This window comes from Mustela lutreola, chromosome 6, assembly GCF_030435805.1.
Source record: "Mustela lutreola isolate mMusLut2 chromosome 6, mMusLut2.pri, whole genome shotgun sequence".
In the NCBI taxonomy this organism is placed as follows: domain Eukaryota; kingdom Metazoa; phylum Chordata; class Mammalia; order Carnivora; family Mustelidae; genus Mustela; species Mustela lutreola.
Genome location: NC_081295.1, coordinates 28,992,557 through 29,009,461, shown reverse-complemented (window position 1 = coordinate 29,009,461; position 16,905 = coordinate 28,992,557). Strand labels below are relative to the sequence as shown.

Here is a 16,905-nt window from a genome sequence, read left to right as displayed (position 1 = left end):
ATGATTCCAGGCTCCCGGAATTGAGCCTTGTATTGTCCCCCTGCTCAAAAGGGAGTCTGCTTCTCCCTTTCCCTATGCCCCTTCCCTGCCTCATGCTCACTCTCTTGCATTCTCTCTCTTTCAAATAAATACATAAAATCTCAAAAAAAAAAAAAAAACATTTTAAAAGATAGAAATGTGCAGAGAGGGAGATAAGACCTACCTATGTCCTCCTCTCAGATATAAACACTATTAATATTTTGCTTTACATATATCAGTCACAGATTTCGTTTGTGTACTTGTGTATTCTCACTGTGCACTTGAATGGGAGGTGATATTTCATAACCTTTAAAAAAATTGTTATTGTAGTTTAATTACTCATTACAATAAACATTTTCATAGTGTGATTCCATCCAGCACTGCAGTTCTCTAGAACAGTTCATTTATCTCTGTCCAACTTCTATATCACTAAGTGTGCCACCACCCCATGGAAGATTTGATGGACATGGACATGAACCCCCTGAGGCCCTAGAACTATCTTTTCTGTTGGGAACTAAGGGCTGACAGAGATGATCACTTTAAGGTGGATAATGATGAAAATGAACACCTTTAAGATGGGTCAGTCTGGCAGATGGTGCAAAGGGTGAATTGCACGCTGTTGAGTCAGAGGCAATGAATTAGGAAGGGAGTCCAATTAGAGTCACACTAGCAACTTTGAAAATGTCTGAACATGTCTGAATAGCTTTCCTTAGAGGCTTTGAAATAATTCCACCTGTGATCTTAGGTTGAAAGGTGGTTCAGGGCCCCTGCATATTAGTGGACTGCACTTAGTAGCTGTGGAAGAAGATGCGGAGTCAGTAGATGAAGCAGAAGAGGATGTGAAACTCCTTAGTTTATCTGGAAAGCTTTCTGCCCCTGGAAGTGGTAGCGAGGTTCCACAGATAGAAAGTAAAACTTGCTGCTGATGAAGATGATATGAAGAAGAAGAAGATGATGATTTTGATGATAAGGAAGTTGAAGGAAAGTCTTCAGTAAAGATATCTATATGAGATCCTCCAGCCAAAAATGCACGAAAATCAAACTAGAATGGAAAAGACTCAAAACCATCAACACCAAGATCGAAAGGTCATGAATCCTTCAAAAAATAGGAAAAGACTCCCAAAACACTGAAAGGACAGAGTTCTATAGAAGACATTGAAGCAAAAATACAAGTTAGTGTAGAAAAAGGTGGCTTTCTTCCAAAAGTGGAAGCCAAGTCCTTCAATTATTTGAAGAATTGCTTCCAGATGACTGACCAAGAGCCTTTTCAAGATCTCTGGCAGTGGAAGAAGTCTCTTTAAGAAAATAGTTTTAACAGTTTATTAAAATTTTGTCTTCATATCTGTAACAGTTGATATCTGGCTGTTCTTTTTAAAATGCAGAGTGAGAACTTTTCCTACCATGTCTGATAAGTGTTGTCCAGGTTCTATTGCCAAGAGTGTGTTGTACAAAATGCCTGTTTAGTTGTAAAAATGGAACTCTTCCACTCTTTTTTTGGTTTTAAGTATGTATGGAATGTTATGATAGGACATAGTAGTAGTGGTGGTCAGACAAATGGAAATGGTGGGGACATATAAATTTACTTGTGAAATAAACTCAGTATTTAATAAAGTTACAAAAACACAATGTAAATATTTTCTCTGTGTGATTAAATAGACTCTTCTAAAATACACATATGGACACATGGTGCTTTGTATGGGTAATTGTATTTAACCACTTGGCTTATTTCCAATTTTTCACTATTAGGAATATCATCAATATGTGACTTACCATATTTGTATATAAATCTTCTTGTATAGCTCTGATTCTGTCCTTAGGATAAAATCCTAACAATTGAATATCAGTATCAAAGTAGGATTTTATTTTAATTTATTTTATTATATTATTACTTCTTAAGGGGCATATGATTTTATTTTTAAAAGGCAGTAATTGATTTATAAATTGACTAAATTTCATCTTAATAATTTCAAAGTAATTTTACACAAAGTTTAAGTATTTTTTAAATAACTTAAGCCTGTACAGTAACCAAATTCTCAGCAAAATTAATATTGGTAGTCCTATGGATGTATGAAGGAAAAAAATTCACTAATAATTACCACATTACTTTAACTAGAGATAAAATTTAGTTTGTAATTTTAATATCTCATCTGTAAGAGATGTGACTAGGTCTGCAATAACACATACAAAGATGTAGTATTTAATTTTTATTCTATAAAATATCTGTGATTATCACTGTTGTCTACAACTTATATTTGCAAGTGTGACACATAATGGCAATGCTTCAGTGAGTTTTGAAGTGTTTCCTGCATCTCACCAATGATTTAGAGTGTACATTTAATAAGAATCTTTTCTAAGTGGGTATGCAAAAAGCATGAAAATGTCTGAATGTTCAAAGGAGGCAAAACGATCTCTCTTCCAATTCTTGAAATATATTCGTGGAGTTTTGCTCTAGCAACTGCAAAGTCAGGCATCTGTTACTGTTTGGTGTGGTGTTGAATTTCATGGTTTGTTAATTTTGCAGTTATGTCTACAAAGCTAATAAAAGGAGAATGGGTAAGTCTTTTATACTGCAAAATTCAGACTATCCCTTGGGTAATTTTTCTTCATGAAATTCATTTCACATGCCTCTTTTAAGTGAATGAGATAAGTTTCTTGCTTTTTTAAGTTATCAAAAACTATTATGGGTTACTCAAACTTTAGACTTGTTAAAAATAATAAAACTATGGCTGCACACCATTAATTCTCCAATATTGGTTACAGAGATTCTTTTACTATACAGAGGGCAGGATAATATAAAATTTTATATAAAACATATCTCTATACTTCCCCAGTCCATGTGGATACTGTCGTAACGCCCTTTTTATTATTTTCAAAATATAAAGCATAATAGTTGATCCCTGGTTAAAAATAAATTCACTTAATGCTATAAACATTTCAATAATCATTCAATAGTGACTAAATGAGCATTCACTGGTGCCAGGCACAGGCCCAGCATTTCCAGGGACCGAGGTCCAAAGGTAAAGATCTCTGTGTTTAAAAATTGTGAGTCTAATAAATATATAGATAAATAAAGAAGTATATAGAGGTGTGGGGAAATTCAGAATGCACCTGAAGTAGTCTTACAAATGTCTGGAAGTAGATCTCGAACTGGGATTCCACCAGAAGGAGCAGAAAGCATTATTTGCATTTCAAGCATAAGGGTTGCATATAGGGGATTAGAAATTTAACTCACCCATTACATGGGTTGGATGGAGTACAGATCAAGGAAGGCAGAAGCTATCATTAAAGGATTCTTCCTGAAGCAACAAATCAGGTGGTCACAAGAGGTCTTCCACAGCAGCTGTTTTAAATATCAAAAATCTAAATGGGTAGGAGAAGAGTAAATGAAACAAGATGGGATTGGGAGGGAGACAAACCATAAGTGACTCTTAATCTCACAAAACAAACTGAGGGTTGCTGGGGGGAGGGGGTTTGGGAGAAGGGGGTGGGATTATGGACATTGGGGAGGGTATGTGCTTTGGTGAGTGCTGTGAAGTGTGTAAACCTGGTGATTCACAGACCTGTACCCCTGGGGATAAAAATATATGTTTATAAAAAATAAAAAGTTAAAAAAAATAAAAAATAAATATCAAAAATCTACTGGGAGCTCCCCCTCCCCCATAACTGGCAGACCAGTGATTCGGAGGGAGTTCCTGAGAGCCCCCAGCAGCTACAGCACCAAAGCAAATGCTTCACAGAAGCCTGCTCAGAGCCACTTCGAACATCCTCTAAGCCTGCAGTCGCCTCTGGAGAACAATGATCTCTCCTTTCCTTCCACCTTACATATATACTAATAGTTCCTCATTAGCAGACTCTATCCAGGAATCATACCAAAAAGCGGTATGGGGAATTGTAGATCCTGAAAGCAGATGGTGTTGATACTAAGTTGATAACTGAAATAAATGTGTTTGGCTTTGGTATTTGTTAGGATCATATATCCAATAACATGGCTTTCATTACATTTTCTTAGCCATGTAGTATGAATAATGTAGGATCTTAATATAACTTAAATTAATTCTAATGATAGAGTTGAGGCTAAGTGATATTTAGAGACTATAACTTTAGTGTATTCAAAGAGCTCCCCCCCCCCCCAACTGGATAAAGTTAATTTAATTTTCTTGTTAAAATTTTTATTTTCTCTAAATAATAAAAATACTTTCTCAAGTTCTCAGGGTCACTAGGATATGCATGAGTGAGGTTTCTTACAAATATATTTTGGCAATGTCCTTTTATCTTCATTTCCACTGTCCTAGTCCAGACTGTAATTGTTTGTTGGATAGAATACTGAATTTAGCCTACTGTCTGGTTTTTTTTTTACAACTATCTGGTCCTAAACATCCTTTCTACCTGTTTTCCACATTAAAGTCAAAGTGATATTTTTCTCTCTCTCTCTCTTTTTTTTTTTAAAGATTTATTTATTTATTTGACAGAGAATGAGTCAGGATAGGTGCAGGGAGCAAAGGAGAGAATCTCAGGAAGATTCTCCACTGAGCAGAGTTTCCAACACTGGACTCTATCTCAGGACCCTGAGATCATGACCTGAGCTGATATCAAAAGTCATAGGATTAACCGACTGAGCCAGTAAAATGTCTCTGGAGTGATATTTCAAATTGCACATCTGATGGTATCATATCCAGACATACCAAGTACATTCTTAGGGAGATACACATTTTATTAGAGAATTTTCGTTCAGCAATTTTTGTAAACTTTCCTCTGATATTGTTTTGTAATTTGCAGAGTTACCTGCAATTACAAATTTTTTGAACTTCTGACTCTATTTCTAAAATAAAGTTATTCCCTTAAAGTGTAGTAGTAAGGATTAAGTGGTGTAAGCACTAATTCCCTGCCTGACAGATTATTTGTTCAATAACTATTTTTTAAGAAAGAAATCTTTCATATGCTAAAATATCTCTTTCAATTATCGATGATTACTGGATGCCATGAACTAAAATAATAACATGAAGGGTTTTTTTGCCATTATTATTTAAAAAATTTTTTATAGATAGAAGTATAATTGACATTCAATAAAACTGTACATATGCCCCAAGAAGCCATGTCTCCAAAGATCAAATGTTTACATTATCCTCCCAAAGATGTGAACTTTCTTTCCTTTTCCCTAATTATAAGACAATGATTGATTTATTTTTTGGAATTTTAGATTAGTTTGTAATTTCTAGAATTTTATTTAAATGGAATCAGCAATACTCGTTAAAAATACTGCACCTTCTCCATTGTCATGTTTTTGCACTTTTGCCAAAAACCAACTGACCACATTTTTGTGGATTAATTTTTGGACTCTATTTTCTCCCATCAATCTTTCTGACCACACTCAAGCCACTAACACACTTTCTCTATTACTGTAACATGTAGCACTACAGGTTTTTAAAAAATATTTTTTTTATATGGGTTAGTGGTAGTCATTCAACAACATTTTTTCTTTTTCAAAAATGTTTTAGTAATATTGGTTCCATGAATTCCATATAAATGTTGGCATTAGTATTTGGATACTTAAAAAAAAATTAAGTGATTTTTACTGTGATTCTACTGAATTTATAGATCAATTCGGGGACAACTGACTTATTCAGTGTGCTGAGTCTTTCAATCGATGTACCTAATATATTTATCTATTTATTTGGGTCTTTGAGTCTTTATTTTTGGTCCACATTTCCTGCACAATTTTTGTAAGGTTTATAATTCAGCATCTCAATTTATTAACCTATTATAATGAGTATCTATTTAAATTGTAGTTTCTACATTTTCAGTGTGAGATGCAGAAATAAGTTTTAAAAATATGTTTATAAGTTGTATTTTATGACTTTCCTAAACTCATTTAGTAATTTCAAGAACTTTGTAGATTATTTAGGATTTTTTAGGTAAGTCTTACCATCTGTGAATAGGGAGGGACAGCTTTATTCCTCCCTTCCTTTCCGATTTGTTGTCATTTCTTTTCTTTTCTTTTTTTTTTTTTTTTTTACTTCTTCATTTATTTTCTTTCACTTATTTTCATAGAACACTGTTAAAACTTTCCATATGTTGAATAGAAGTGCTGAGATTGAACTTTGTGCTTTGTAGCTGATCTTAGAGTTAAAACATTCAATCTTTTATCATACAGTGTGATGTTGAGTGAGAGTATTTTTTAGATACCCTTTAACAGGATAAGAATGTTTATTCTATTTCAAATTTGCTGAGAATTTTTAACATGAATATGTGTTGAATATTGTCATCTTTTTTCTAGACCAAATGATACAATAATAGTTTGAGATATACAGAAATATTGTGAAGATTAAAGACTTTCTAGATGGCCACACTCATTTTCCTTTATTAACCTCTTACATTAGTTTGTTAAATTTGCCACAGCTAATGAATCAATAGAAATACATTATTATTTAATAAAGTCCATCTTTTTACAAATTTCCTTAATTTTAATCTAACATCCTTTTTCAGTTACAGGATCTTATCTCCATATTACATTTAGTTATTGCAGCTCCTTAGCCTTCATTTGGCTATGATTTTTCTTGTTTTTGATGACCTTGGTAGTGTTGAAGAGTACTGATCAGTCATTTTCTAGTATGTTCTTCAACTGGGATTTGTCTTATATTTCTTCATAAGTAAATGGAGAAATGACCAAAAGACTAAGTTCTATTCTCAACATATCCTATCAAGGTACATGTTATCCTGATTTTTCAGGCTGAATTAAGTTTATTAGATTTCTCCATTGTAAAATTATTATCTCCCTCACCTCTTTCCATACTGTTGTTTTTGAAGGGAAGTTACTATGCATAGTCCACAATTATTTTATCTTTTTTTTAAGATTTTTTTTTTTTTATTTATTTGACAGAGAGAGAGATCACAAGTAGGTGGAGAGGCAGGCAGAGAGAGAGAGAGAGGAGGAAGCAGGCTCCCCGCTGAGCAGAGAGCCCCATGCGGGACTCGATCCCAGGACCCTGAGATCATGACCCAAGCCGAAAGCAGTGGCTTAACCCACTGAGCCACCCAGGTGCCCCAGCACAGTCCACAATTATTGAATGGGAAGTTAGGTTACACCATTTTGAGGGAGGGATATTTGCATAAATTATTTGGAATTTTTCTGCACAAATGATTTGTGTATTTTCCAGACTTTTATTTATTTAATCATTTTTATATCAATATCAATACAGGATATTTATTTTATAGTAAAGTAGTATAATACAATACCACATTATTGATATTATTTATCAAATTGTTCCAGATTTGGCCATTGGGATCTCTATCAGTTGGTCTTTGTGTCCATTTGGCATAATCTGGTTATTGTGCTTTATTTTGTTTTATTTTCTGGTTTTATGCAAGAAAATCAAACTCATCTTGTATAGTCCATACCCCAGCCCTAGAATAAGACATTTATTCAAAGACCCTTGGTTCCTTTTATTGAAGAATGATTTTTTAATTTTAATTTTAGAATATCAAATCAGCCTTTCTTTTTGTTGTAAGTCCTACTTAAATGTGAAGTTTTATTATATACTGCTAGATTTGATGGACTAAATCTCTTTTTGAGAAATGTTGGTCTGCACTTGTGATGAACATGGGTCTTTGGTTTTATTTTCTTATACATTCTTTGTCTGAATTTGGTATCAAGATAAGTCTGGCCTCAAAAATTGAGTTAAGAAGTATACTCTTCTTTCTATTTTCTGGTTAATCTTGTATAGAATTGGTGTCATATCTATATTTTAGTGCTTTGTAGAATTCACCAGTGAAAAATCTAGACCTAGAATTTTTGGAGGGGAAGGAATTTAACTGTGAATTTTATTTTCTTAATAGGTGTAAGCCCAGAAGTGCCTGGGTGGCTCAGTCAGTTAAGCATCTGACTCTTATTTTGGCTCAGGTAATGATCTCAGTGTTGTGAGATTGAACCCCAGCATCAGGCTCCACACTGGGCATGAAACTTGCCTAAGATTCTCTCTCTCCCTCTTTCTCTGCCAACCACCCCTGTCTTTCTCCTTCTCTTAAAAAAAAAAAAAAAAAAGAAAAGGAAAGAAAACAGATAGAAGCCTAGTTATATATAAATATTAAATATATATTTTAATTATACGATATATAATATGTAATATATGTAAATATATAAATAATATAATATATAAATACAAATTATATATGTATATATAATTTGTGTCTTTCAAAACATTTGCTCATTTCATCTACGATTAAATTTATGGGCATAGAATTGGTTGTACTATTCTCTTATTATCCTTTTAATGGCTACAATATCAGTAGTACTTTCTCTTTAAATATTTGGAATATTCTCTTGGTAAATGATTTCATCAGGGATTTTGTTTATGGATAAATTTTTAAGAATCTATTCGGTTGCCTTAAATGGTAGAATACACAGATTTTCAATTTTCTTTCTGTCAGTTTTTTTAAATACTTTGGAGAAATTTTCCATTTTAACTTCATTGACAAATTTGTTGCCAAAAACAAGTTCATAATTTTATCTTATTAACTTTTTAATGTCCATAGATTGTGTGGTAACTGTCTTTTATGTTCTTAATTATAAAAATATTTTATCATTGTTTTCATTCTAAAGTAATATATTTAGGGAATTTTATCAGTCTGTTCAAAGAAGTAAGTTGTGGTTTTGTTGACTTTATATATAGGAATATATGTTTCTGTTTCACTGATTTCTGTTTATATCTTATATTTCCCTTATATTATCTATTTTATTTTATTTACTATGTTTCTTCATCTACTGTCTTATTAGTCAAACAAGATCACAGATTCCTAGTCTCTCTTTTTATTTTCATATATACACACACATTATACATTTATAAGACTATACATTTAATTAACAAACATATGATATAAAAAGACTTAGAGAGGTGGTACCTTTGCTAAAAGTAAATATATCTACTAATCTATAAAATTAAATAAAATGATAGTATATACAAATTCATTAGAACTAAACATAATTAGAGAGGAAGCATTGCTATTTATTTAAAAAATGGAAGATAAGGTTATTGCAATTCTTGAAAAGAACTGTAACTTTATTTTCTTTACCATTTTATATTGTCTCTATTTTTCAAGGTTAATAATGCTTGACCTCCATGTTATGGCCTCAGAGAATATGTTTAATAAACTATATGATAAATTTTATATCTTAAGAAGTTCATATGTCTAAAGCATTCCATTGTAATATGACATATTAAAGCTCTCTGGTGATGTATAAAAAGAATTATGCCATCTGTGATTTAACTTTTTTCTATACTGATGCTAAAATCTAAAACTAGTAACCTTTTGGATGATTTTTAAAAGATAAGCTCCAGATGTTGCAGTAGGTTATGACCATTAGTAATTTGAGATTTTGCACTGTAATTAACACCTGTGATTCTTCTCTCTTGGTGTACTTTATACACTCTAGAACACTCCCACAGGAAGCATCGCTGATGGTCACTGGATTGATTTACAAAGGACAAAAGTACAATGAGTAAAGGAGGAAATAAGCACTTTTCAGAAAAGAGTGAGTATAAACGAGGCATATAAAAAGACGTTGAGAAAACTATTTCTGTGAACAAAATACGGATACAAAATTGTGAAGATCTTTGTAATAACAGTGTTTCAAACTCTAAATTATCAACATAAATATCCTTCCAATATTCCCTTACATTTTATAAGTTTCCTGGTACACTTTATTTATGCCTTCTCATTCTATTAACTTTTAGTAATTGGTAGAAATGATGTCAGGCCAAGAGAAAAATTTTTACTGAGCAGAGATTCATTCATATACAGTCTATTTACATAGACCTTGAAAATCAATATTTTTTACTACAGTTTTATGTTAGTTTATGTTATTTTAATAATTTTCTCATTACTTAGATTCATTCCATTAATAATTCATAAAATGGTACTTATGGGTTGCAGCATGATATGCCTGTAGCCTCTCCTCTCAATTTTCCACTCTGTGGCCCTCTGTGAGACAACAGTAGTGATATCTCTATTTTCTATAAAAAAAGGTATGTGGGGACTGGGGAGAGATATGTTTATGCATATGTAACACATATCTAGATTTATTTACTTAAAATTTTCAATTAGTGACTATTTCTCCAGTGGGTGTCCTCTCTAAGTTGACTCCTGTTTTTATTTCCAACACATTTCAAACATATTTGAGAATGATTTTGTTTTCTGACATAACAAAATTGAGAGTCATCGTCTTTTGTCTTTGTTTGTAATGGTATGCCAACATTCCACCAAAGCTCTGATTTCCATCAGGATGTGAAAGTGAGTTGGCTAGGGTCTGGTTGCTACACATGTATTGCTAAAAAAACTACAGGAATTTCCAGCAACTATTTTCTTGTGTCACTAATAGAGTATTCTCACAAATTTTTAGTTATTAGATCACATTGATGGTCTCAACTGACTTATTAATGTCTCCTTACACACACATAGACGCACACACACACTTCATAAAATTTGGTATTGTGCATTATATACTGTTATAAAAAATGTAATTAAGTTGTAACATAAAGTACTCAAACAACTTGATTTAAAGACATTATAAAGGTTATATAATCAAGATAGTCTGGTGTTGTCAAAAGAGTGGACACATATATCAATGGATGACAGCGGGAATCCAAAATTACACCTCTGCACACAATTGATTGTATACAATGTACCAAGATAATTAAATGAAGAAAAGTTAATCTCAGTAAATGGAAATGGTAGTGGAACAATTGGGCATCAATATATAGGAAAATATAAAATTTAACTCAAAATGTAAAATAGATATGACTCAAAAATATCTAGCTTAATAGTTCTAAAAAATACACAAATATTTCTTAGGAAACAAAAATAACAACTATGGTTATCTTAATGATTCATAGAAAATCTTGAAAATAGAAACTTTATTTTTGCTCTGATAAAAGATGTCTATAAAACCCCACAGCAGAGTGCTTGATTAAAAAAAAAATACACTGGAAATATTACCATTGTGGTCAAGAATAAACAAGTGCTCCACTATTATCAATTCTACTAAACATTGTACTGTTTAGGAAGCTAATAAAATTGTATGAAAATTAGGAATATTAGAAAAAAGGTGGAAAAAGGCAATGTTGTGGAGTTTCCTACTAATCCCTAACAATTTTACGGAATAGCAATGTCATACACAGTCATTCTTTGTTCATGATAGAGTGAGAGAAAATGGAATCACTCTGTAGTATTCTTTATGAAGACAAAATTGAAGGACTAGTCCTATCATACATCCTGATGTATTAGAAATCTATAGCATAAAAAGAAATGACATTTATTATGCAAATAGAACAATTAAATAAAATATGAAGCCAGAAGAAAACCACCTACATATGAACACTTGTTATATGACAGATGGAGTTGCAGATCAATCAGGAAACATGAACTTTTAAGTAAGTGATGGAACAATGGCTAGCCATGTGGAAAAATAAAATATAGAGCCCTACCTCTCATTATTCAAAACAAATACATCTCATAGATAATATATAACTTAATATTAAAAAAGTAAAGTCTAGAAGATAGGACAATTTCTTTATAATATTGGTATGTGAAATGATTTTTAAAAATAAAATCAAAAAGTGTAAATGATAATGGAAAATATTGATGATTTTGATGATACTGAATTATTAAATTCTGTTAATCAAAATCCATGTTCAAACAATGAAAAGATGTTGTGATATGAGTAACCAACATATGGGACACCTGGGTGGCTCACTCAGTAAAGCGTCTGACTTTGGATCAGTACATGATCTCAGGCTCCTGGGTTTGAGCCCCTTGTTAGACTCCCTGCCCAGTGGAGAGTCTACTTTATCTCTCTGTTCCTACACTCCACTTATACACTTTGTCCCTCTCAAATAAATAAATAAAATTAAATTTAAAAACCACAAAAACACAAATAACCAAGAAATAATAAATGTCTACAATATATGGAAATACAGAAGACATGAATAAAAAAATGACGTAATAGAAAGTGAACCAATGAAACACACATTTTTTTTTAAAGATAGGCAAACTAGCAATATGTTTTTGAAAAGGGAAATGCAAAATAAAGTCATAATATAACAACATTTTGCGAGAAAGTGATAGAGAAACCAGATAATTCGGAATGATGGTAAGAAAACTAGTGTATTCTCTTCCCTTTCTAGCCTAAGTGTAAACTGATACATGTATCTGACAAAATAGTTTGTCATTCCCTAGTAAAGTTAAACATTTGCTTCCTCTAAAAGCTGTAGTAACACATGGACGTAAGAAGACATGTTCAAAAGAACTTATATCACTATTGTGTAAAATAGCAAAAACTGGAAATGATAATATCAACAGTAGAAGGGAAGAATAAATTAGGGCATCTATAGGAGAGCGTAGTCTATAGTAGTAAAAACAATGGCCACAATGATCAATATCAAAACAAAATAAATGTAAATCAGAAAAATATGTGGCTTAGATTTCATTTATACGAACTTCAGAAGGAGGTATTATAAACAATATACTTGGGGAGGAATATACACAATGATGGTAAACACTATAAAGGAAAGCAAGGAAATAATTCATAGGAAATTCAAGGTAGTAGTTGCTATCTCAGGGAGAAAGAGGCTATCCGGTTGGGGACGACACCTCGGGGTCTTCTGAGATATGGTACATTTCTCTTTCATAGGTGTATGAACTGAGTATAAACAGTAGGAGACCCAACTGTTATTATTCTTTAAGTTGCATAAAATGTTTCTTGTGTGTTTCCTATGTTTATTTCAGTTTCATAAGACAATATACAGCAAAGTACTGGTAGAGGAAGAGATATGGAATTAATTCTATGTACTTGGCATAAATATCATCGTGGGCACAGGTTCTGAGGAACCACATTTTGGAGATTATTTCTTAGAGTTAGGGTAACTCTAAAATAACTATGTCATATGAGAAATCTTTCCATTATGCAGTTTGGGGACAACCAGATATAGATATGAATATTATATAATAAATCAATGACATGAAAATCACTAATTTATTTCTAGTTTTATGTAGGAAAGATCCTACACAAGAATAGCAAAGTTGAAAAAAAGAAAGTTTTTAGGAACGAGTTTAAAGATTATAATCAAGGGTGATTTGACAGATTATGGCAACTATGATAAAATATGTAGGAGCCTGAAAACATTATGTGATTTTGCATTATCTCTCCATACCCTCCTCCTGTTGCTTACATTCCTTGCAACAGAAACACAACTTTCCCTCCTTTCAGTTGGGCCAAATGTTTCTATGATAAACTTAGAATCTTTTTTCCTAGTAATTTAATGAGGAAACTTGGACCAGCTCTTAGGGTACTAAATAAGTGTAAACTGAATTACTCTTAATCATAGTAAGATAAGATAAGATAAGAATATTAACAATTCTTGTGTGTTATATTTGAAGGACACAATATGTGTGACATAATATGTTTAGTTATGTGAGAATTCATAATATTTCTTTTATATTCATACATTCTTAACCTTAGACATTTTAAATCTATACCCAAAGTGCTTTACATAGACAGGGAAGGTTTGTCATATTTGTTTTTCTGAGCTCTCCAAAATCTTTGCTGGACATAATGTAGCATTCTTCAGTGACAGTACTGTCACGCTGAGATAAAAAAAAAAAAAAATATATATATATATATATATATATATATATATATATATGTATTTACTTACACAACATTAAATACCCCTACATACAAACACAAACACAAATCCAACTTTCAAATATAAAATTATGTTACTATAATTGAGATATCCAGGTTAAAAAAATTCTAAAGTTTACAAATAATAATTTTCTTGGTTAAAAATGTTTTTCATTATTTTCATCTTTTAATTTAATTAAAAAATCACTTATTGAGGTTATTATTTCTAAATACGGAAGGAAGTTGTTTAGTCTCCTATCCTTTCCTCCTTGAGCCGCCTAGCAAGATTCAAAGAGGTGTTAAAGTATATACTTAACGACTGAGAGATAACAGTTAGATAGCAGATAGAATGGATTTAACATTTTCCACTCTTTATCTGTGTTTGCTTTCCAACTCTACAGATCAATAAACTCTGCTTTTAATGTGAAAAGAAAAGATATTTCTTACTGAAAAGAAGGGGAAATTATTCTTGGAACACAGATGATGATATCAACAGTGGCAGCAGCAGCATCAACAAACCAATTCAAAAATCAAGAAATTATGTGTGAAATGTAAAAATAATTGCCACCAAAGAGGAAAATTATGATTGAATAAGAAAATAAATGAGTGATTAAGCATGTTTAATTAATAAAAATGTGGTGAGAGCCCATTGTTTTCTCCAGTTCAATGAATCTGCTATTTCTAATAATCTTATTTGTTTGTGTAAATTTTTACTGATCAAGTAAGACATAGCCCCATCTTACCCCAGAGAAGAAAGTGAGCATTTATAACTGCACTCAAACAGCTGAGGAGAACATGCAGGAGATTCCAAGCAGGAAACACATGAACCAAACACATGCACAATTCATGGTTTCACAGTGAGAAAACTTATAATTTTTTTTTTTTAGATTTTTATTTATTTATTTATTTGATAGAGAGATCACAAGTAGGCAGAGAGGCAGGCAGAGAAAGGAGGGGAAGCAGGCTCCCCGCTGAGCAGAGAGCCCGATGTGGGGCTCGATCCCAGGACCCTGAGATCATGACCTGAGCTGAAGGCAGAGGCTTAAACCACTGAGCCACCCAGGCGCCCCGAAAACTTATAATTTTAACAATGAAACTTTCTTTTTCCAGGTAAGCACTGTTAATCATTCATTTGTAGGTAACTTCCCCAATTTAAATATTTTTAAACTCTGCAATCTCTTTCTACTGGATTTTGTGAACAAATTTTGATTTTTTCAAAGTTAGGGTTTCTCTAAGAGAAACATATTTTGCCATGAAGGCAAAGGAAGAAAAAAAAGTTATGTTCAAAGTCTTAAGCAGATTCCTGTAGAAGCAAGGAAAATTAAATTGCTTGCAACTTGTCCAGATATATATGAGAGCATTTTTTTAAAACACTCTTCTGTGTTCTTCTCTTTGTTAGTTAACTATATCAAAAAGGTCAGTGAAACACTCCCTTCTCTAATACACTTTTTTTGCCCTTGATCTTTTGATCCAAGATTGGCAGATGTGAGACCCTGAGGCAAAGCCATTGACTTAGAGAATCCAACAGAGCTTAAGACTCATGCTTTCTATTTTAGGAATGTTAAACTTCCCATTTGGGTCATTTACTTTGGTGACTGTGATCTGTGACACACACAGTTCACCCTGGCATAACGTGAGGCGGATTTTTTATTCAATATCCACCAGGGTCTCCCAATTCTTCTTCTATCATGTCCTATCTCCTGGTTTGCTTTTCTTGCTTACTCCTAGCAGAGGTTACCTGCTATTGCCTCTTCCAGCAGCCACCAGTACCTTCTTTTATTTTTCCCCCTGTGTCTTGGGTCCTATCTATGTGTTAGAGGATTTTCCTAGTTCATTTTTTAATGATAATTACTCGCATAGCACTGGGTCTCAAATGGGTTGTCTGACCCACCCCCGAGAGGAATATGTTCTTTGCCTAAACATATAAAAGTCACCACCCTTTCAGAAAACTTTCACACTACTTTATTCCCAGTCTCCCTAATTGTCTATCATATATACTTTTTTAAATGAAGGAAATAAGTTCTTTATCTTTTTTAGCCTTCTCCTATTTATTCCTTAGCATTTTCTTATCTTTCTGGCATATTTTAGTTCTTCAAAAAACCAGGCCATAAATAAGACTAATCCCCTTAAAAGTCTAAGGCCACTAACTTTTGTTCTCTGGGTCTCAGTTTTTTGACAGTTCCTCTGGGAAAACTTCCTGTTAATCATGAATGGGATTTCATCTCAGTTATAACTGACCAAGTGTTAAATATAGAATATATTTTCAAGAAACTCAGATATGTATTAATCATTTGCTCTGGGAGTAATACTATATGATGTTCTCTGAAGGGACACCAAGAAAAGATAGCTGCCCTCAGCTCCGGAGGGGGAAGGGCGGGGAAAGTATAGCTTGTGCTTTTTGGGATCCAAGAGCCTCTCTCATGTCCCTACTCACAGAAACAAAATATTAGAAAACATTCCTGAGTCAGTGCCAACGACAGACACACCATCCCTGCCCAATGCAGCCAATCAAGGCAGTGTAAGCTTGGATCATAGCATGCAACTCTGAATACCAGGCTAAGAAGCCTTAGAAATCCTCAAATATTGCCGAGTCCCAAGCTTTCTGTATTCTTAGTCCTACCTATACTTGGCCAACTCACTCCAAAAATGTAAAGAACTTTACCAAGATTCTGTAGCTACCAAATTTCAAATTCAGAAAGTCTTCCTAAATATGGTTCTTGAATTTACCTACATGAGAAGTCTTCCTGAATACGGTTCTTGAATTTACCTACCCTGATCCATCCCATGTAGGAGATAACCTGTCAGGGACCTTAGCCGAAGCACTTAAAACTTGCTTTAAAACCCATGTTTTGTTTCACTGCTTGCTCTTTCACTGTGATATGCTCTCCAAATGGTTATCATAAACCTATATCCCCACTTTACATACTTTACTATTGGGGTTCAATGAAAAGACATGGCATGGCCACATGACTGGCTGAGGTTTAGACCATGATGTAATTATGAAAAGTTAAGAACTATTTGCCTGGCTAGATTTTTCTAACGTTAAATGAAATGTTTCTAAATATTATTTACTAAAAACCTGAGTGATTGTTAAAACTTGAGCATGTTCAGTTTCAGATGGGTAATTGTTGGCATGGCAACTTTATGCTTCATGTTTATGCTATTCTTTTGTTTTACCCCAAGCCAGAGATGATCCTTGCTTATTGCTTCTT

At 32.8% G+C, this 16,905-nt stretch overlaps 1 long non-coding RNA gene and 1 pseudogene across 1 annotated transcript; both read left to right on the top strand.

Annotated features, from left to right (window-relative positions):
• Positions 1 to 384: 384 nt before the first annotated feature.
• On the top strand, positions 385 to 1,608 carry LOC131833109 (nucleophosmin-like; annotated as a pseudogene).
• Positions 1,609 to 7,850: 6,242 nt separating this feature from the next.
• LOC131833108 (uncharacterized) lies at positions 7,851 to 14,360 on the top strand. The gene is made up of 3 exons (XR_009354322.1): positions 7,851 to 7,915; positions 9,446 to 9,544; positions 14,095 to 14,360. It is a non-coding gene; the product is annotated as an uncharacterized LOC131833108 (long non-coding RNA).
• The last annotated feature ends 2,545 nt before the right edge of the window (positions 14,361 to 16,905 follow it).